Source organism: Gopherus flavomarginatus, chromosome 14, assembly GCF_025201925.1.
Source record: "Gopherus flavomarginatus isolate rGopFla2 chromosome 14, rGopFla2.mat.asm, whole genome shotgun sequence".
NCBI lineage: Eukaryota > Metazoa > Chordata > Testudines > Testudinidae > Gopherus > Gopherus flavomarginatus.
Genome location: NC_066630.1, coordinates 40566376 through 40586656, shown reverse-complemented (window position 1 = coordinate 40586656; position 20281 = coordinate 40566376). Strand labels below are relative to the sequence as shown.

The window sequence follows — 20281 nt, the reverse complement described above, 5'->3', positions numbered from 1 at the left end:
CTGCTTCTTTTCGGCACAGGAGCAGCAGGCTGGGGCACAGGATGGCGGACGACCGGGGTCGTCGTTTTGCTGGCTTTCGTACAGCTGGCCTGGTGCGCCTTGCATTTCCTCTGACACTCGAAGGGCAGGCTGCAGCGGGCACAGCTGAAGGCGGTGGACTGGCCGTGGCACCTCTTCAGGTGTCTGGTGACCCCTCCGAGGAGATGAAAGCGTCGAGGCGGCAGGCAGATGGGGCAGATGAGCGCATCTACAGTGAGGGGGTATTGGAGGTAGACGGTGTCTGGAGCGAAGCAGCCATCTTGTGGGGCGTTGGGGCCTTCCTGGTTATTTTCTGGTGCACAGCTGGCGAGGGGGGCAGCGTCCTGCGGTGGTAGCTGAGTCTCAGGAGCATTGAGGATTCCCCCCGGCAGCTGGGGTTCCTGGGGGGTGCAGGTGTCTTGTAGCGGGTCGGGGGATTTACTCCTCGGCGGCGTGCGGTGCTGGGGTGCAGCAGGTGTGTCCGGCAACCGCAGTGGAGCAGGGGAGTCATCTCGTAACTGCTGGGGTGTGGGGGGCGTGATCTGCGAGCGCAGGAGGACGGGGGAGGCGTCTCTTGGCGGTTGGGGTGGCCGGTGGGCAGCGGGGAGGTCTTGTGGGATCTGGAGCAGCGTGGTCGTGAAGGGGCGCACTTCTGATGTCTGAAAAACATCAAGGGGCTCCCCAGGCGCCGCGAGTCGCGGCGGCAGGGGTCCCGGAGGAGAGTTCCCCGGCGGGCCGGGCAGCAGCGGCCAGGGAGCGCCGCAGGGCTCCCCGGGCGGCCCGGGGCACGGCAGCCAGGGATCCCCCCGCGGCCAGAGCAGGGGCGGCAGGAGTGTGTCATGGGGCTCCTCTGGCAGCGGTACTCGGGACACGGGGCAGGGTTCCCCGGGCCGCTCCAGGTGCAGGGGCCAGAGCATATAGCAGGGCTCCCCAGGCTGTACCTGCGGCGGGGGCATGGGGGGGGGGATCCCCCAGCGGCTCAGGCGTTAGTGGCCGGAGCACATGGCGGGGCTCCTCAGTCTGCTCAGGCGGCAGTCTGGGCGCAGGACAGGAGTCCCCCGGGGACCAGAGCGGCGGCTGCAGAGGCACGCCACGGGGCTCCCCGGGCTGCTCAGGCAGCAGCAGGTGAGGTGCGGGGTCGGGGTCTCCCGGCAGCTTGGGAGGGAGCAGCCGGGGCGCAGGGCATGGGCCCCCCGGCACCCCAAACATCAGCGGCAGGAGCGCGCCACGGGGTTCGCCGGGCTGCCCAGAGAGAGGCAGCACGGGCGCGGGGCCGGATTTCACCGGCAGCTCCGGCGGCAGCGGCCGGGGAGCGGGGCAGGAGTCCCCCGGCGGCTCGGTGACCGGCAGCCGGGGCATGTCGCGGGGCCCCCCCGGGAGCGGCGATATGGCCGCGGGACGGGAGCCGCCGGGCGACCCCGGCGGCTCGGGCAGCAGCCGCACGCTGCACCGCTGGGGCGTAAGGTGGAGACTCCCCGTGGGCAGCAGCCGCGTGGGGCAGGGACTCCTCGGCGTCTGCGCGCCGAGGGAATCCCCAGGTAGCGCCCGCAGCAGCGGCTCAGGGCAGGGATCCCCCTGTAGCGGGGCTGGGCGGGGGTCCTCCCAGGGGGCCAGGGGCTGGGGTGTAGTACGGCACTTACTCGACCCGGACAGCAGTTGGTTAGGGGGGGTCTCCTCCTCCGGCAGCGGGGGGTAGTCTCTGCAGCTGCTGGTGCTCCGCAGACGAGTCTTCCCAGGGTAGGTGTATAGACAGGTAGGCTCCCCGCAGCTGCTGGTCATCCCTCCAGGTGGGGCTGCGAGCAGCGTCTTGGACCTCAGTTGTTGCGGGGGCTCCTCCGGCAGCATCCTTCCCAGCGGGGGGGGCCATCAGAGTCCTGGTCCTTGGTCGATGGGGGGGCTCCTCCAGCAGCCTCCTTCCCAGCGGGGGGACGATTAGCATCCTGGACCTGGATCCTCGCGGGGACTCCTCCAGTATCGTCCGTTTCGGGAGCAGTAGGCCGGTGTTCAGTATCCTGGACAGGAGGAGCCGGTGAGGTTCTTCTGGTGCCCCTCCTCAGGGAAGCTGTAGTCACCTCCTTCCTTCTGGAAGTGGGGTCTCGAAGAGCTGGTTTTTTGCGGCTTATTTTTCCAGAGGAGGTGTCCAGTGCGGTTTTCTTCCGCTGGCTTCTGGTGTTTCCATCCTTGCTGGTGGCTCGGGTCTTTGGAGCACGGTTCTGCTGGGTTTTCCTGGCACTGGAGTGCGCAGGAGCAGCAGCTATCCGCGAAGGTGTGTCTGTAGAAGAAACAGAGAGAGAATTTCCCTTTAAAGTAGCATCAGAACAGTGCATATGCAAATCAGCTGAATCTGTATGCAAATCAGCCTCAGAAGAAGAATAAATCTCTAGGGCAGCATCAATTTTTTCAAAAATAGCCACGGGAGATTCCATCATCAGGACAGGGGTGTGCAGGTATCCATTAAATATAATCAAACTGATAAGAACAGATACTACACTTGATCTTAGCTCCGAGGAGCGAATTTAATCAGGGTGGAGATGGCCCATTCTCAACAATTGACAGAAAGGTGTGAGTATCAAGAGAAAGAGGATTGATTTTTTTGTAATGATCGAGCCACTCCCGTTACTGAGTGGGCAGGGAAATGTAAGCGCTCGCCTATGGTTTTCTAAACGATACAATTATTGACTGATTGACATTCTTTTGTTATTTGTATAGAGACTATCCAATCAACAAATGAAAGAACTTTAGTACATCAGGCATAAAATACATTAAGGATCTAAATGATCATAGGTGTAAGAAATTCAATTGATTCTATTTTTTAACCACCATAGTCTCCCCGAGGGGGAGGTGCACCGTTCCTGGAGGTACTGCAATACCAGGTCGATGCGTGGAGTGGATGGAGCAAGCTCCTATTCCATCTCCCTGTTCCAAAAATCCATTTAATATATAGTCCTCAGATAGAGGACGTATCAGATATTAAACTGATAAGAACAGATACTACACTTGATCTTAGCCAAAAGGCCGAGAAGCGATACCAATTGCAACAAAAACGAGACAGCCCTACCTCCGCCGCAGCTTTCTATATCACCATGACGAGCTCCCACACACGGACCAAATGCCATCAACCAGACTCTGATAACTATGAAACTCTAAGCGACAATCACTCCCCCTAAACGGCTGCAATGTACTAATTCAAAAGCAAGGACTCAACACACAATTCTACTCAAAGGCCGAGAATTCTTTCAGTCTGGTTACTTGGGTTCATCTCACTGCTTTCCCTGGCTGCTGCCGCATAGTCATGAATTGCATAAACCCACCCACTTCCTGTGACGTACCCGTCACTCTTAACTCTTGCAGCAAAACCAGTGCTCTCTCGAGCCAGGAAGTCTCTGGCATATTGCATTAGGCACTGCAGGTTGTGCTGCTCACTGAAGAGGGCAGTGTTAGCTGATTCTGGGGCAGCCTCGGGTGGACTGAAGTTGGGGAACCCCAGATATTGATGGCAAAGGTGAAAGGGAAGCAGGGTCTATTTTCCAGCTTGCAGCATTGAGTCCTGGGGCAAGGGGTCTGTTAGGAATCCTTCCCTCTTCTTCTGGGCACTTCTTCACTCAGTCTAAGCCTCTCTGCAGACTGCCCTCTGAGGGTGGAAGGGATCTGACTGGAGGGGCTTCTCCTTGCCCATCCCAACTATGCTGGACAACGTGCCCATGGGGGGGAGACTGTGTTAAATAAATCCGTGAATTAAGTTGCAATGTTTTTGTACAGAGAATCAACAAAGCAGATTGTGTAAAGAAAAACAAAAAAGAAAATGGGTGCAAGGGCGCTCTGGGTGGCCAAACCGCATGCGGCTCTTTTCCAGTGACTGTGCGGCTGCTGGAGCGCCCCGTTTTTCCCACCACTCCCCGCATTCTCCACCTACCAGACTGGAGGGGTGAGGGAGCTCAGGGCTTCTGCCTTACGGGAGGGTAGTGGGGGGGGGGGACGAGGAGGAGACTGGTGCCTGCTGAGAGTGGGTGGGTGCAATTTAAGGCTTGGCCCCTCCCAACAGCTTGAGGCGCACCCCCGTCCTTTCCCTCAGTGGCCTCTCCCTTCAGCTCCCAGGTTTTAGCTCCGCAGGGAGAAACAGCCCAGGGCCCCCACCCACCACCCACCACCGGCAGTGCAGCGGAGCTGAGCGCCTTCCTGCCTCCTCGCTCGCTCGCTCCACGTGGCTCCCGCCCCAAGCCCCTGCGGCCAATACGAAGCTGCGGGGGCAGCGCCTGGGGATAGCAGTGCACGGAGGCCCCCCTCTCCGGCCCTGCCTTGAAGCCCCAGGTAAGCGCCGCCCCCCCCAACACCCCCTCCGACCCCCTGCCCCAGCCCTGCATTCATGGCCCTGCATGCAATTTCCCCACCCAGATGCGGCCCTCGGGCCAGAAAGTTTGCCCACCCTGGCGTAGGAGCAGGCTTTTTAAAGCCTTGTTCTCCCTGGGTAGCCCCACCCACTGATTAGGAGTTAGCACCCACCAAAGCCTCTTTAAGAAGCTCTCAGCTTGCTTAGCAGGCCTCTAGGCTCAGCACAGGGTCCCTCAAAACGAGCAGACGACACTGTATGCTTCAGTCAAGCGGCAGGCACGCTACAGCCACGAGCTACAGACCATAGGTGCTGGCTCGGTGGGTCCTCAGCGCTCAGGAGCCAGAGCTTGAGGGCAGGGCTACACGTGCAGCCCACGGCAGCGCGTTGAAGTGCGAGGGTGGTTGCAGCGCCGGCGCTGGGAGGGAGCTCGCTCTCCCAGCGCTGCAGGTACGCCACCTCCTCCTCCCACGTAAACAACACGGCCTGCAGATTTACAGTACGTGGTAAAAGTGGCACATTTTACATCACTTTTTAAAGTAGCATTTTATAATGTGAGCAAACTGACATGGCTGAACAGTGACACTGGCGAGTGTGTTGGGGGAGCGTGTGTGCCTGAGTGAGCAGTGTCTCTAAGCAGAGCACTCACCAGCCTCAACCCTTGTTCAGACAGCAGCTGGCAGCAACCACTCCTGAGCCAGACAGGCGCCCTTGTGTCCCCTCCCCCCATCCCAGCCGAGTGGTAATCTGGTCCCCCGGCAGGGGGAGGGGGACCCCCTGACATCAGCCCACCCCTCCCTACCTTTATCTGCCTGCCTGCTGCTATGGAGAGCAGGATTCTGCATTAACGGTTTCATTCCGTCATTCTGTCTGTGTTCTCGTTAACGCAGATTTCATAGGGCCCTATCTAGGTAGGGGCATAGACCGCCTTTAGCTGTGGATTGCACTGTAGATCTGATTCTCTGTAAAATCCTGGGTATGGCTGGCAACGTGAAATCTTATGAACCGGTCCTTTCTTATGGTCTGGTTCTGTGAGGTAAGACTGAAAGGTCTTCTTTGCACGGTAGGAAAAGGACAGACTTGGGGGAGTGCCTTATTCTCTTCAGCAGTTCCATTTTGTAGTTCCTTGACAGCAAGATCCCAGTTACATGTGTGGCTTAATTCTCCCTGGCGGGGTCAGGTTTTCTGTTTGTTGTTTGCAAAACACAAATAAAATTGATGATTTAAAGTAAGATTTTGTGTATGGTGATTTACAACTCTCTCATTTAAATCAAATCACCTTGATCTGAGCAATTTAAAAATGTTACCTGAACTCAAGGCGGTTTAGGTCTAAAAGAACTTGGCTTTTGTATTAATTTAAATTAGTTCTCTTTACCGTTCCTAATCTATTTTCATGAACATTGTTTGGGGGTGGGGGGTGCAAGGAGGACCAGTCCCATAAAGAAGGTTACCCTGCAAAAGGGGAAATGCAGCCAAGGGGTGGGGGCAGCAGAATGGCATGGGTGGGAGGGTGGCGGCAGAGGAAGAGGAGGCAACGGAGGGAATGGAGGAGGCAGGCCCTTACCCTCCAGCCCTTCCCTGTGTGGAGAAGAGAAAGGGGGCTCTAACTCTCAGGCTGAGAAGAACCAAACAGGAAATGGGAAAATGCTCCTGAAAAGCCTCCCAAGCCAAGCGAAAGGGTCGGGGGAAGGGAGGGAAAGGACGAAGGACCCAGTGGGTTGACGGGAAGAGTTGACAAAAGGAACTGGCACCGTTTGATGGTCACTGAAAACTGGGTATCATGTTGTAGGTGCTCCTGCCCCTCTACGGCAGAAGGTAATATTGCCAGACATGTGTGTTCAGATTCTGGCACCGAAATCCGCAGAAAGGGACTTAGCTGAAGAGCTCTGATTGGGTGCTGCCACTTCTCAGCACCTCTGCACTACCCTTCTCGGTGACATGGGATTTTCAACCCCTCTGTGCAATTGGCCTGAATTCAGGGTGTCTAAGTGTATGTACCCAAGTCTGCAAACTCTGGGTTAAGTCCTGAGGTGCTGGCTAGAAGGGGTCTTTGCGAGAAGACAGGTTGTCTAATCCAGAGTTTTTCAGCCTGTGGGTCGGGCCCCGAAATTGGGTCACCAGAATATTTGAAAAGGTCACATGGCAGCTCCTGTCCCACGGAGCCGGCTGGGCTCCCTTCCCTGCCGCAGTCACTGCAACCTCTGGGCTCCCAGCACCACTCAGCTGTGGCCCAGCCATCGTGATGACTGCAGTCTGGGTAGGCCAAACTTGAATGAGTGACCCAGCAACCCCCTGAGCCGTGTCACAACTCCACTCACACACATGTGGTCGAATTGGGGGGTGGGGAGGCCAACCTGAGTGGTGCTGCACCCCCAAGGTTATTTATTGCTTTATCTACAGAGTCGCATTTGTATGCAAATAGCTTGTAGTCTGGTAGCTCCTTGTACAGACCAGTCAAAAATGTTTTGCAATCTTTGTTCATCAGCAACGTGCTTCTAATTTTTAGTTACATGACAAAATGTAAAATAAATTAATGGCAATTTTCAAAATCGCAATGAAGAACCTGCCCAAGTTGTCCGTTCCATAGCAGAAGATTACAGATCATTTTAAAAATAAAGAAGGTAAGACATGGGAGTTTTGCCATTGAGTTCAATGAGAGTAGAACAGGGCCTTTAAGTTTAGAACATTTCCAGGGATTGCAATGTGTGTGCAGGCCGATTAATCGTACATTTTAATGACATTCACAGCAATGTAATTACTCCGTTTCAGTTTATTTGACTATTATAAGTTCAATTTCTAAAATAAGAAATCGGGGGTTAATGACTAGACCCAAACTTGAAAAAAGTCCATCAATTTATTTTGATTTCTAAAGTAAATGAATAAAGGAAATATTTTTTTAATGGAGCGAGGAACAGCAGGTGCTGGGAGTCCTGGTGCCGCGGATCTAGACGGAGGGCAACACCATCGTCAGCCCCGGAGCCAAAGGTGTGCTGGAGAAGTCACTGAAGGCCGCTGTCCGCATGCTTTACGTGGACACCCTGAGGAAAAAACCCGACCAGGGCAAGGCCTTTGAGGTGACCAGCAAGTGGGACTCCAGCAATCACTTTCTCCCCGCTGGCAGCTTCACCCGTTTCGCTGACTGGCGGTTCATACACCGCGCCCGCCTGAACTGCGTCCTGCTCAACGGAGCCGTCCGCCAGGGGAACCGAGACAAGCGCTGCAGGAAGTGCGGATACACCCTGGAGACCTTGCCTCACATCCTGTGCAGCTGCAAACCCCACGCCAGAGCCTGGCAGCTGCGCCACAATGCCGTCCAGGACCGGCTAGTGAAGACCATTGCCCCACACCTGGGTGAGATCGCAGTCAACCACACCATCCCCGACACCGACAGCCTGCTGCGCCCGGACATCGTCGTCACGGACGAGGAATGGAAAAAGATCATCCTCGTCGACAAGACGATCCCATTTGAGAACAGGACCCCGGCCCTCCGTGAAGCCCGAGCCCGCAAACTTGAAAAATATGCCTCCTTGGCTGACACCCTGCGGGCAAAGGGCTACGAGGTTTACACCGACGCCCTGATCGTCGGGGCGCTGGGTGCCTGGGACCCCTGTAATGAACGAGTACTTAGGGCCTGCGGGGTGGGCCGTCGCTATGCACGGCTCATGAGACGTTTGATGGTCTCGGACACTATTCGGTGGTCTAGGGACATTTACACAGAGCACATCACCGGCCACCACCAATACCAATACCAGGAGTGAGCCGGCGTGATTTCGTGTACCCACGGGGGGGGAGGCCTATAACCCCCCCCCACTGAACCATATCCCCTGAGCCCTAAACCCACTGAACTGGATTCCACCATGTGAGGGTCATCCTGTCCCCATTACTTCAGCCCGCTTACTTATACCCATGACTGTGTGTAACCCACTGTATGAGCAATGTACCCTCACTGCTTCCTTACTGCTTCCTGATCCCACCCACCGTACACCCCGCATTGGGGACCTTACAGACTGTATATGTTATGTGCTAACCAATTTCCAAATACCAGCGTCCCCCTATACTCTGTAGGTTGCCCCCAATGACCAATAACTGACGCTTCAAACTCTTTGTATCGTCTTTATTTCAATATTCTCTAATAAACTTTTAAATCTGTTCTTATCAGTTTAATATCTGATACGTTCTCTATCTCAGGACTATATATTAAATGGATTTTTGGAACAGGGAGATGGAATAGGATCTTGCTCCATTCACTGCACGCATCGACCTGGTATTGCAGCACCTCCAGGAACGGTGCACCTCCCCCCGGGGAGACTATTCTGGTTAAAAAATAGAATCAATTGAGTTTCTTACACCTATGCTGACTTGGATTCTAAATGTATCTTATGGGTGATGTACTTAAGTTCCCGTATTCACTGATTGGACAGTTTCTATACAAATAATGAAAAGACATCAATCAGCCAATAATGGTATAATTCAAAAAGCCACAGGCGAGCGCTTACATTTCCCTGGACACTCAGTAACGGGAGTGGCTCGATCATTACAAAAAAAGATTTTTCTTTCTCTTGGTACTCACACCTTTCTGTCAATTGTTGGTAAGGCAACTCCCATCTGTTCAGTATACATGAATACGGTGCTAACGAGGCCAATTCAATCAGGGTGGAGGTGGCCCATTCCCAAGTTCTGACGGGGAGGTGTGAGAATCACGCCTGATTGTGTGTTTCAGAGAGTTATGGGAGAGCAGAAAAGAGCGTTGGGGCTGCCGCAGAGCACAGGGGGCAGGGCCAGTTTAAGTGGTAAGTTAACAGCTAACTAAGCTACAGCTCACAGGAGAGGCCTCTAAAAAAGAAAAAAACTGACCCCATTTCAAATGTTATCAAAATCGGTGGAGTAAATAAAGTAGATATGGGGGGAAGTTCTCTCTAACTATAGACGTTTTTGTTCAAATACGATAAACAGGCACCTCTGGCTACACAAATACCCTCACCCGTTACTGAGTGTTCATTACTGACAGGTGTGAGGCCAGGGCTGGCGGGGGGCGGGGAGAGATCATTGCATTTGTAAAATGAGTGTTTATGCGTGTAGGGCTGCTGTCCGCGTCCTAAGGCAGCTGCTGCTGCTAAAATTCTGGCCGCGCCTCCGGAACTCATTTAAATCCCTAAATAACCGCCCTGCTGATAACAACCGGGCCAGATGTGAGGTCAGAGCGGCCGTGTCACGAAGCGCTCCCGCCACGCTCAGCTCCCCCCCCGGAAAGACTCTCCCGCGGCTCCGCCGCCGCCGAGAGATTCCTGCCCTGGGCCCCAACCGCGGCCGCTGATGCAGCCTGGGGATCCCCGCCCGGTGTCCCAGCCGCTGCCGCTCCAGTCCCCGGGGGTTTCCCGCCCGGTGACCCAGCCGCTGCCGCCGGTGATGCCTGGGGAGCTTCCCGCTGCGCTTCAGCGGGCCGGGCTCCGACCCGCCGCTCACCAGCGGCTCCAGCCGCCGGGAGACTGCCGGCGGGCGGCGGGTCGGAGGCTTGTCTGCTGGAGCGCATCAGGGAGCTCCCCAGGCACTGCGACCGGTGGCGGCTGGGGCGCAGGGCAGGAGTCCCCCGGCGGCCCGAGCAGCGGCAGCTGGGGGCACAGCGGGGCCCCCGGGGACACTCGGGCAGCGGCAGCCGGCGCGGGACAAGAGTCTCCCGGCGGCCCGAGCAGCGGCGGCCGGGCCGCGCCGCGGGGCTCCCCAGGCCGCTTGGGCAGCGGCAGCCGGGGCGCGCGGCAGGGATCATAGTGCTTGTCAGTGTGCGGAGCTGCCTGGCCACGCCTCCACCTAGGAGCTGAGCAAGGGGGCACTTCTGGGGCGCACCCCAGGTAAGCACTGCCCAGAGCTTGTCTCACCCCACCCTGTGCCCCAGCCCCCTCCCGCACCCAAACTGTGCTGCTGCTACTGCTGGGGGGAGGTGCGGAGCCAGGTAGGGAGTCTGCCACCGCCTACACCCACCCCAAGCAACAAAAGGGGTCCTGGGCAGCACACTGCCACCTGTGCCACCCCAGCACTGGGCCACCCTCCCCCAGCACCCATGGTACCCCTGGGTAGGCCTCCCAAGTTTTAGTGAGGGATATATAGTAAAAGTCATGGACAGGTCACTTTTTGTTCACTGCCCCTGACCTGTCCATGACTTTTACTAAAAATACCGTGACTAAAATGTAGCCTTAGCAATGCCTCAATATGCCAATAACATCATCGTCCTCGTCGATCCCTTGGAGTTGAGGATGATCTCTTCCACGGGTTTTATTTTGTATGGGTCCTTTGGTGACTTTGAGGCATCAGATCCTCGAGCTACAAACCTGTTGGCAATGAATACAAGCCCCATGTGTTTTTTTACATGTGTTTTATTTTTTAAGTCATTCCTGCCAGGGCCTCCTCAAAACTGTTTGAGTTGGGCCCGGTCCTTCCTAAAGCCGGCCCTGGTTGGCAGACATCACAGGCGATGTTGAAAGGCAGGGCTGGGCTACAATTACTGCATGACAGTTGTCTGTCCTTTCTTTTCTGTGACCAGGGCAAAGCCAATCGTTCCTTCTCTGGCAAGTCTTTGCTATTTAGCCCTGTCCTGGGGTACTGCCTCCCCATGAGTGGTATTACCAGGGGCGGCTTTAGCAAGTGCGGGGCCTGATTTGTGGGGCTTGTACTCATCGGGCTGCGCTCCAAGTCTTCAGCCGTACTTCAGACTGCTGCGCTCCGGCCAGGGTAGCGGGGCCAGGGGGCTTGCTGCGCTCCGGCTGGGGTAGCAGGGTTGCCGGACTTGCTGCGCTTCGGCCGAGGGAGTGGGCCTGCGGGACTTACCGTGCTCCGGTGGGAGGAGTGAGGCCACGGGACTTGCCGCGCTCTGGCCGGGGTAGGAGGGCCACGGGAGGACATAGATTGCCTGCGAGCTGCACAGAGTTGGCCCTGCAGACAGGATCTCATTTCTCACCCCCCTTACTGGACTCCACTAGGCCGTGGAGGTGTACAGCCGACTGAAAGGGGCAGAGGCAGGGGACTACGAACTGTTCAAATAGGCCCTGCTCTGCAAGTTTGGGCTGACTCCGAAGATGTACCGGAAAAGGTTCTGGAGTCAGCGTAAAACCCGTGAGGTCATGTACCTACAACTGGTCAACCGGGCGCAGGGGTATGCCCGCAAGTGGACAGCTGGGGCCTAAACTAAAGAAGACCTGCTTGACCTATTCATACTAGAGCACCTGTACGAGCAGTGCCCGTCTGACCTGAGGCTGTGGTTGATGGACCAGAAGCCGGAGAACCCGCAGCACGCAGGTGAGCTGGCTGACCAATTTATGGACAGTCAGAGAGGGGATAAGAGGGACGAGTCACGAAGGAGCAGGCCTGCCTCAATGCAGAGAGTCACCATGGGACCTCCTAGCGGGGGCCTATGGAGAACCCCCAACAAAGGGGAACATCCAGTGTCAGGGCCATCCGACCCACTCGAGGGGACCCATGAGACATGGGCTGTTATCACTGTGGCCAACAAGGCCACATACGGGCCCAGTGCCCCAAGCTCAAGGGACAGACCGAGCAGACCCAACCCGCAGAGGATTGACTGGATAAAGACCCAGTTGGAGGAGGGGCAACATTCCCAGGAAAAGGGGCCTGGCAGTGTACAACCTGTGAAGGAGGGAGGAGGTCCCCAGGTCAGCTCCTCTGGGGGGCTGGATGCTCCAGGCTCTGGGTTTTTGGTTTACAGGGTGGGCGCAGGGCTGCCCCTCCAGAAAGAATGCATTGTTTCCCTGGAGGTAGATGGAAGGAAGGTCACTGGGTACTGGGACACAGGCGCAGAGGTGACGCTCCACCGGCCCGAGGTGGTGGCCTCAGATCGGATGGTACCCAACACCTACCTGACCCTGATGGGCATGGGCGGGACCCCATTGAAGGTGCCCGTGGCGAGGGTACACCTGAAGTGGGGGGCCAAGGAGGGCCCCAAGGACATGGAGGTACACCCACATTTGCCCTCAGACGTGTTAATGGGAGGGGACCTCGAGGACTGGCCAAGTAACACCCAGAGTGCCCTGGTCGTGACTCTTAGTCAGAGTCAGCGAAGGGCACTGCACCCCGACAATGGGGAAGGGACTCTGCCCGAGGTGCAGGACCCTAACCTGGTGGAGGGGGAACGCCCAGGGGCATAGCTCAGAGAGGCTGCGGCCTCAGACCCAGCCAGCGAATGAGAGCAGGTCCCCATCCCTGTCCCAGCTGCTGAGTTCCAGGCCAAGTTGCAGAAAGATCCCTTCTTGCGGAAGCCCAGGGACCAGGCTAACCTCAGTGCAGTACAGACCATGAGGAGAGGTTGCAAGGAGAGGTTCCTGTGGGAGAAGGGGTTCCTGTACCGAGAATGGGCTCCCCCAGGGGAAGTAGAGTCATGGGGGATCAGGAGGCAGCTGGTGGTTCCCCAGAAGTTTTGCCACAAGCTACTGTACCTGGCCCATGACATCCCTCTCGCAGGGCACCAGGGAAGCCGGCGCACCAGGCAGAGGCTGCTACAGAACTTTTACCTGTCTGTGGTATTTACCCACGTCCAACAGTACTGCCAGTCCTGTGACCCCTGCCAGAGGATGGGGAAGGCCCGGGACAAGGAGGAAGCGGCTTTGAGGCCTTTATGCATCATAGAAGAGCCTTTCCAGAAGGTGGCCATGGACATAGTGGGACCTCTCAGCAAGACGACCCGGTCGGGGAAGAAATACATCCTGGTGGTGGTGGATTTTGCCACTCGCTACCCCGAGGCGGTGGCCTTGTCCTCTATTGAAGCAGACACCGTGGCAGATGCGCTGCTGACAATTTTCAGCCGGGTGGGGTTCCACAAGGAAGTCTTAACGAACCAGGGGTCCAACTTCATGTCGGCCCTGCTCTGGTGCTTGTGGGGAAAAATGTGGGGTCCGGCCTAACTGGGCCTCAGCGTATTACCCCCAGTCCAACGGGCTGGTGGAAAGGTTCAACGGGGCGCTGAAGATGATGCCAAAAACATTTATGAGCCAGCACCTGCAGGACTGGGACAAGTACTTACCTCACCTGCTGTTCGCATACAGGGAGGTACCCCAGGAATCTACCGGGTTTCCGCCTTTCGAACTATTATATGGAAGGCGGGTAAGGGGGCCCCTGGACCTGATGAGAGACGAATGGGAGGGGAAGGCCACTCCCGAGGGAGAGTCGGTGGTGGAGTATGTCCTGACCTTCCGGGAAAGGCTGGCCGAGCTCATGGGCCTGGCCAGGGAGAATCTGGCCCGAGCCCAGAGGAGGCAGAAGGTCTGGTATGACCGCATGGCGCGGGCCCGTGCCTTCGCCACCGGGGATCAGGTGATGGTTCTCATCCCCGTGAGGAAAAACAAACTCCAGGCTGCCTGGGAAGGGCCCTTCAAGGTTATCAAGCAACTAAATGAGGTAAACTATGTGGTGGAGCTGTCGAACCGGGCACATCACCATCGGGTGTACCACGTGAACATGATGAAACCATACTATGACAGGGGGAATTGGTGTTGGCCGTGTGTGGGATATTGGGAGAAGCAGGGAGATGACCCCTTAGTGGATCTATTCCCTGGGACAAAAGCTGGTTCCCCTCTGGAGGCGATTCCCCTCTCTGAGCAACTGACCCCGGCCCAGCACGCTGAGATCAGAGGGGTGCTGCATCTATACCGACAGCTGTTTTCCAACCAGCCTGGGCGCACTAATTTGACTGTCCACCGGGTGGAGACCAGGTCACATCCTCCTATAAGATGCTCCCCTTTTCAGGTCACTGGGAAAACTGCCCAGGACCTAGAAAGAGAGATCAGGGACATGCTCCCTTTGGGGGTGATCCAGCCGTCTGCCAGCCCTTGCGCCTCGCCAGTGCTGCTGGTCCCCAAAAAGGACGGGTCAATCCAGTTCTCTGTGGACTATCGAAAGCTCAATGCCATCACCGTATCTGATGCCTACCCTATGCCCAGGCCTGACGAGCTCCTAGACAAGCTGGGAGGTGCTCGGTACCTCACCACCATGGATCTTACCAACTGCTACTGGCAAGTGCAGCTGGACACAGATGCCAGGCTGAAATCGGCCTTTATCACTCCTCTGGGGCTCTACGAGTTTCTGACCCTGCCCTTTAGCCTCAAGGGAGCACCAGCCACCTTCCAGCGCCTGGTGGATCAGCTACTGCGGGGGATGGAGAGTTTTGCCGTGGCGTATATTGACGACATCTGCGTCTTCAGCCAGACCTGGGAGGACCACATGTCCCAGGTTAAACGAGTGCTGGCGAGGCTGGGTTAAGCGTAAAGGCTGAGAAGTGCAAGGTGGGGATGGCTGAAGTATCTTACCTGGGCCATTGGTTGGAGAGCGGCTGCCTGAAGCCGGAACCAGCCAAGGTGGAGGTGATCAGAGACTGGCCTGTCCCCCAAACCAAAAAGCAGGTCCAGGCCTTTATTGGGATGGCGGAGTACTATCGAAGGTTTGTCCCCCACTTTAGCACCATAGCCTCCCCCCTCACTGAGCTGTGCAAGAAGGGGAAGCCAGACGAGGTGGTCTGGACCAAGCAGTGCCAGCAGGCTCTCCGGGCGCTGAAGGAGGCTCTGGTTTGTGGCCCAGTTCTGGCAAACCCAGATTTTGACAAGCTCTTTGTGGTGTTCACTGACGCCTCAGACACGGGACTGGGGGTGGTGTTAATGCAGGAGGATGAAAAGGGGGAGAGACACCCCATCGTGTCCCTGAGCAAGAAGTTGCTACCCTGGGATCAGAACTACGTGGTCATCGAGAAGGAATGCCTGGCCATGGTGTGGGCCCTTCAGAAATTGGAGCCATATCTCTTTGGGCAGCACTTCACCGTGTACACCGACCACTCTCCCCTGACCTGGCTGCACCAGATGAAAGGAGCCAACGCCAAGCTCCTGAGGTGGAGCCTGCTCCTGCAGGACTATGACATGGACTTGGTCCTGATAGTGAACGTGTTGTTCTGGAGAGGGGACCCTGAACTTCCCCAGGTCACTGGGCAGAGTGACCCCGCTCAGTTCAGTCTCGAAGGGGGCAGAGATGTGATGGAGTAGGGACTGTCTGTGTGTGGGATGGCACAGCCGGGGAGGACTTTAGGTGAGGGACAGGAGCTGAGCCTGTAACCTGAGCTAGGCAGGGGGTTAGCACCTTTGGCCCAGCAAGCTGGACAAAGGAAGGGGCTGGCTGTAGGGAAGGGAGTTCAGTTCTGTTTTGGGGCTGTGTGGGGCGAATTCAGGGTATCCTAAGCTGGGATCCAAGCACCCTGAAACTCCAGAAGGATTCAGCTGAGGGGTCCTGACTGTGCCTGCAAGCTCTGCTGTAACTTGCGTTCCTGTTGTCCAATAAACCTTCTATTTTACTGGCTGTCTGAGAGTCATTGTGGGTCCCAGGAAGAGGGGTGCCGGACTGGACTCCCCCACATTCCGTGACAGTGGGGAATACGGGGCGCTCCAGCAGCCGCACTGTAACTGGAAAAGAACTGCATGCTATTTGGCCACCCCGAGCGCTCTTGCACACATTTTCTTTTGCTTGTTTTGCTGCAAGAGTTAACAGTGACGGGTACGTCACAGGAAGTGGGTGAGTTTATGCAATTCATGAGTATGTGGCAGCAGCCAGGGAAAGCAGTGAGATGAACCCAAGTAACCAGACTGAAAGAATTCTCCCTCTTTGAACACATGGCGGGGCAACACACAACAATTGTGTGTTGAGTTCTTGCTTTTGAATTAGTACATTGCAGTCGTTTAGGGGGAGGGATTGTCGCTTAGAGTTGCATAGTTATCAAAGTCTGGTTGATGGCATTTGGTCCGTGTCTGGGAGCTCGTCATAGTGATGTATAAAGCTGCGGCGGAGGTAGGGCTGTCTCGTTTTGCAGCATATTGCTTGACAGTTTCTTGGGTTAAATCAAGTGTATTGCTGGTCACTGTCAATATTACAAGTGAGTGGGCATGACTTTATGCACCCACAAAAAGGAAGCAGCCAGTAGAGTTTTTGTGTTAGACTTTATCTCCTGAGCCAATTAAGCTGTACCATGTGAGAGACCTCCGATCCCCATTCCTGGTCTGCTTATTCATACCCAACACTGTCTGTAACTTTTTGTTTACTGCTGTCTGACGGTATCTTGATCTCACCCACTATATATCCTGCATTGGGGACTGTATTTGTTATGTGCTATCCCATACCAAAGTACTGGTGTTTCCCTATACTCTGTATGTTACCCCCAATGACCAATAACTGATGTTTCAAACTCTGTATCATCTATTTTTAAACATTCTCTAATAAACTTCTCAATCTCGATTTAATCTCATTTATTACACTGACACACTATATTTGCTACTCTTAAAAGACCTAATGGTGCTCTGAGATGCATCCTGCTGCCCTTAAAACACAGCCCAAGGCACCGACCTCTACCCCGGTATGTCTTACTGCCCGGGAGTCTCAGGCCCCTGAGTGCTGCCCTCAGGGTCTCGGGGACACGGCAGGTCAGCAAATCCAGGGGGCAGTGCGAGAACAGGAAGGATCCCCCCGAGATGCTGCCGCAAGCAGCTCCCACATCCTGAGACAAACGTGCCGGGACATCACCACAAGGGAAAACATACACCCCACTCTCCAGCAGCCGGGGGGTGGGGTGGGGAGGAGGACTACCCTGCCGTGCTCCAGCCGCTGGAAGAATCTCCAGCCGAACGCCAGCAGCTGCAGCCAACAGGAGTCTTCCCCACTGGGCTCCCGGCACCAGAGAAACCTCTCCCTGATGGCCAGCAGCTGCAGGGAGCCTACCCCACCGTGCTCCTACCGCAGGAAGAATCGCCTGCCAACCACCAGCAGCTGCAGAAAGACTGCCCCCCTCCCACGCCGCCGGAGAGACCTACAGCCGCCCACCTGCTGATACCATCTGGAGTTTGTCTCCACGTGCCCCAGCTACCGGAGAAAACCCCTGCTGCCCAGCTGCTGCCCCTGGTGACCCCGCTGTACCCCACCACCTACCCCCATGAGGGGACCCTCCCGTGGCCCCGCCACCACCCGTGCCACCCGGGGTCCCTGTCCCGCGCTGCTGCCGCACGTCCTACCTGGGGAGCCCCGCCGCGTGCTCCTGCCGCTGCTGCCTGAGCCGCAGGGGGGATCTTTGCTCCGTGCTCTGGCCGCCGCCGCTGTTGCTTGCGCAGCCTGGAGAGCCCCGCCAAGTGCTCCAGTCGCTGATGCCTGAGCCGCCGGGGGATCCCTGCCCTGTGTCCCAGCTGTTTGCGCAGCCTGGGGAGCCCCGCCATGTGTTCCGGCCACTGCTGCCGAGCTGCCGGGGGACCCCTGTCCCGCACCCCGGGTGCCGCTGTCCAAGCGGCCGGGGGAGCCCTGTGGCGTGCCTCAGCCGCCAGGGGACTCCTGTCCCGCACCCCAGCTACCGCTGCTCGGGCCGCAGGGAGACTCTTGTCCTGTGCCCCAGCCACCGCCGCTCGCAGCGCCTGGGGAGCCCCCTGATGGGCAGCTCCAGCTACCGGGAGACTGCCCCGCCACGTGCCAGCCGTTCCAGAGGAAGAGAAATGCCCCCACTGCACCCAAGCCACAGAGGGACTCCCCCGCCGCTCACCAGCGGCTGCAGCTGCCAAGGGTCAGCTCTGCCACATATGAGCTGCCCCAGACACCGAGCCCCACCGTATCCCAGCCACAGGGGGGTTCTCCCACCATCTATCAGCAACCCCAGCCACCGAGAGACTACCCCCACACGGACAAGCCGCTCCAGACCCCGAGAGACCTGCCCGCCGATCACCAGACACTCCAGCTGCCAAGAGATGTCCCCCCATTCTCCTACGGTCACCGGATACACCCCCTGTGCTCCAGCAACCCCTGCCGCCAAGGGGCGACCCCCCTGACCCCTGGCAGGACACCCCCACGCCGCAGGAGCCCCAGTCACCGGGAGGCATCCCCAGTGCTCCTGGGGCGCAGCTACCGCTGAGGAATCCCCCCCACGCCAGCCGTGTGACGGAAGGCAGCCAGAAGGGCCCCAACACTCCACAAGATGGATGCTCAGCTCTAGACACCATTTACTTGGAATACCCCCTTGCCGCAGATGTGCTCATCTGCCCCATTTGCTTGCCGCCCCGACGCTTCCATTTCCTCAGAGGGATCACCAGACATCTGAGGAGGTGCCACAACAAGTCCACTGCCTTCAGCTGCGCCCTCTGCAGCCTGCCCTTCGAGTCCCAGAAGAGATGCAAGGCGCACCAGGCCAGCTGCAAGGAAGTCCGCACAGCAGCAGCTCCGGTTCCGGTACCCCGCCATCCTGTGCCCTGGCCTGCTACTCCTGTGCTGCAAGGAAACAGAGCGACCCCGCCAGCCGCTGTCCAGAAACCCACTCCAGTCCCTGAGCTGGTGGACCAGGTCTCCGCCGCCGGGACAACATCTACCGCAGTGGAAAACGTCAACTGAGCCCCTGCCAGCAGGGGTCCTGTCATATCCTCCCAGGTCGCCCGGAAGCTCTCTGAGCTGAGGCGTCTCAGTGCCTCCTCGAGGCCCAACCAGCATGACTGCACCCCAAGAAAGGTCAGTGCTCTGCCACGTGGGGCCGCCTGAAACCTTGCCTCCGGAGGCACCAACGCCGGCCCTCGGTCCACCCTGCGAACACCAGCCACGAGGGGAACCAACGCAACTCCTCAGCCCGCACCGCAAACCCCACCCGCTGAGGGAACGGAGACCACTCTCCAGACCGATCCGCACGCTGCTACCATCGGAGGACCCACCGCCACAACCAGGCCACAGCACCAGACCCCCATCGCCAGACGGACCGACATGGGCCCAAGAGATACCAGGCCGATCCCTGCCATCAGAAGATCACGCGCTCCCACAGCAACCCTCCCAGACGACAGCTGCACATGAACGACTGGGCGTCACCCCCACACCCACCGGCCCGAACCAAGTCCCGCCAACAACCTGTAATGACCCTACCCCACCGGTGACTATGCCTCGGGAACCAACTGAAAAGCCCCCTGAGCCACAAGTGAGACAACCTGCCAACCACGCGGCAAACTCACTGCCTATGCTGACCGAAGAACCCGAGGACCAGCAGCCGACAGTTAGATCAGTCACGCCTTGGGAAGCCGCCTGGATCGAGGAACTCCAATCAGCAGCCTCCTTCAAGGAATTTGAGCTGCTCATTGACAGGCTCACCTGTGAGTTATCTGCAGAGATTGCGTCCAAGAGGACATCAAACCAGGAGACCTCCAGGCCTGCCCTCAGACGGCCCGTCCCGAACCACGACACTACCACCAGAGGAACTGGAAGAAGGAACGCCAGCTGCCGCTACAACCCGACAGCAGCCTCAAGGATCCAGAAGCTGTACAGAGCGAACCCCCTCAAGGCCGTAAGAGAGGTCTTCGATGGTCCCCCGTCCTACTGTAGGATCTGCCTGAGCGCCTCTATAACTACTTCCTCGGAGTGTTCGGCGGAGTGCCCAGGAACAACGCGCAGCGCCCGGAGTGCATCCCTCCCCTGCCCCAGGTTACCAATGTAGGCAACCTAGAGGCCGACTTCACACCGAAAGAGATGACGGCCAGGCTCTCCAGAACAAAGAACACCGCGCCCGGAAAGGACGGCATCCCCTACAGCCTCCTCAAGAAGCAAGACCCCGGCTGCCTCGTGCTCCCCGGCATCTTTAACTTGTGCCGGCGCTTTGGCCAGTCTCCCACCTCCTGGAAGAAGGCCATGACCATCCTGATCTACAAGAAGGGCAAGAGAGACGACCCCAGCAACTGGAGACCCATCTCCCTCTGCTCCACGATGTACAAACTGTATGCCAGCTGCCTGGCAGCCAGGATCACGGAGTGGGCAACAACCGGGGGAGCCATCAGCCTGACCCAGAAGGGCTTCCTGCCATCAGACGGGTGCTACAAGCACAACTTCCTGCTCCAGACCGTCATCCAGATGACCAGGAGGGCACGGAAGCAGTGTGCAATAGCGTGGCTCGACCTGGCC

At 57.4% G+C, this 20281-nt stretch overlaps 1 protein-coding gene, 2 non-coding genes and 1 pseudogene across 3 annotated transcripts in view; 2 read left to right on the top strand and 2 right to left on the bottom strand.

Moving 5' to 3' along the window:
- Positions 1-9120, top strand: part of CLEC18C (C-type lectin domain family 18 member C) — a 271662-nt gene extending 262542 nt beyond the window's left edge. Inside the window, exon 13 of the transcript XR_007769266.1 lies at positions 9108-9120. The gene's annotated coding sequence lies outside the window, so the exon portion shown is untranslated. The remainder of the gene's footprint in view (positions 1-9107) is intronic.
- On the bottom strand, positions 2321-2533 carry LOC127034510 (uncharacterized; annotated as a pseudogene).
- Positions 2855-3045, bottom strand: LOC127034523 (U2 spliceosomal RNA). Its single transcript, XR_007769423.1, has one exon. It is a non-coding gene; the product is annotated as a U2 spliceosomal RNA (small nuclear RNA).
- Positions 8453-8643, top strand: LOC127034506 (U2 spliceosomal RNA). The gene has a single exon (XR_007769408.1). It is a non-coding gene; the product is annotated as a U2 spliceosomal RNA (small nuclear RNA).
- Positions 9121-20281: the final 11161 nt, after the last annotated feature.